Source organism: Nanorana parkeri, unplaced genomic scaffold (genome assembly GCF_000935625.1).
Source record: "Nanorana parkeri isolate BGI_ZX_2015 unplaced genomic scaffold, ASM93562v1 scaffold553, whole genome shotgun sequence".
Taxonomy (NCBI): Eukaryota; Metazoa; Chordata; class Amphibia; order Anura; family Dicroglossidae; genus Nanorana; species Nanorana parkeri.
In genome coordinates, this window is record NW_017306821.1 from 996,489 (window position 1) to 998,396 (window position 1,908).

A 1,908-nucleotide genomic window follows, 5' to 3' on the forward strand; every position below is an offset into this window, starting at 1 on the left:
GGGGGAGGAGAAGGGTTATTACGCGGTCAAGGAGAACAGATTTTGTATCTATGCCATTGTTCTAAACTCATCCGTTTCCATAAACATTAGCCAGGGCCTCCATCTAGACAGGAAGGTCTCAGACCTGTCAAGCCTCTCAGCAATCAGCTCTTCAGATCTCATTAAGCGACACATTTCCGTGGTCCATTCCCCCAAGGTAGGAACCACCTGGGAGTTCCAGTGCCTAGGGATCAGTGCCCTAGCAGCATTCACAAAGAAACGTAAGAGGGATTTCTTCGCCTGGGAGATGGAACCCGGGTAAACCGATAAGAGTGCAATTTGGGGCGTGAGGTGGAGTTCGCTGGCAGACATTCTGGAGTACACGTGTGAGACGGTGCGCCAAAAGGGGACAATCAGGGGGCAGCTCCACCAGATATGCAATAACGTACCCACGCCCGTTTGACACCTCCAACAAGTGTCTGGTAGGGAGGGAAAGATCTGGTGCATCCTAGCCGGCGCTCTATACCATCTAGTCAAGAGTTTGTAATTGCGTTCCTGCACCGCTGAAGACACACAGAGACTATGAGTGAAGCAAAAGCATTTTCGCCTCTCCTCCTCGGAGAGAACCATGTCTAATTCTCGCTCCCATGCGGAGATGAAGTACGGGAAATCACTACCGTCCCCAGAGAGTAGGAAATCGTATAGAAACGATATGAGGTCCACCATATGTGATAGGTGAGTGGCCCTATAGTAAACTTCCAGGTCCAGAAGTGCCGCCCCACCACGTTCCTTCCTCATAGTTAAGACCGTATACCGTATCCTCGATCTACGGCCCCTCCATATGTAGAGTATGATGGCAGAACGCGATCTGCGGAAGAAGAGGGCAGGGAGACGGAGGGGGAGGGTTTGGAACAGATAGAGACAGCGAGGTAGTAGATTCATTTTGAAGAGGGCAATTCTGCCAAACCAAGTGTGATGGAGGTTCATCATATGACTCCGGATTTCACAACGGGTGCGGGTCAGATCTTGAAGAAGGAGAGGGGACGGGGATTTCTTATGAGCCGTTTCCAGAGTGGCAAGATCAGCCATCAACCGAGCCAACGTGGCCCCCCTCTTCATTCGTGTACCATGTTTTATGAAAACCCCACGCACCGTAGCTTTAAGAGCTTCCCAGCGGGTGGGTGCGGGAGTGGGATCAACCTTGTGATCCAAGACTATCTGCTCCAGTTTTGATAAATTCCCCTTGTATATTTTACATTTTAGGGATGCTTCATGAAATAGGGTTCTATTTTGATACTAAATCCACTGATGACCAGCTCCGGCTGATCCTTCGGCTAGCTTCGGCCCCAGGACCGAAGCTAGGACTATTCACTATAGCCCGCACTATTCACCAGGACTATTCACTATAGCCCGTACAGCTCCCGAAATTGGCAGAACGGCTCAGTCGAACTGAAGGCATATGCTTCAACTGAGCCGAGGTGAAAGCTGACGCTGATCTGTCCTTACGATAAGAGCTTAGCGGAGCCGGCTCTGACAAGCTCTCTTTGTAATGACAGCTGGTCCCGGCCAATAGAAAACAGTTGGGCGGAGCTAGCTGTCACTGCTAGCTCCGCCCAATCGTTTCCTACTTTTTTAATACAGTTTTTCTATTCTGCTCGGTACCACAGAGGTACCGAGCAGAATAGCCGAGCCGAGAATATGAGAATAGAATATGCCGAGAATATGAGAATAGAGAACAGCTGTGAGTAGCCCGTCAGAGGTTCGGCTCAGCCGATCCAGAGTCGAACTCCTTCTGCACTTTGGGTCGGCCGAACATGCTCAGCGACCCGAACTCAGCCGCAGCAAGCTGATGTACGGCTGATTTCAGACGGTGTACGGCTGAAATCAGCCGTACAAGCCTGAAGTGAATATCTGAACAGCGTACGGCTC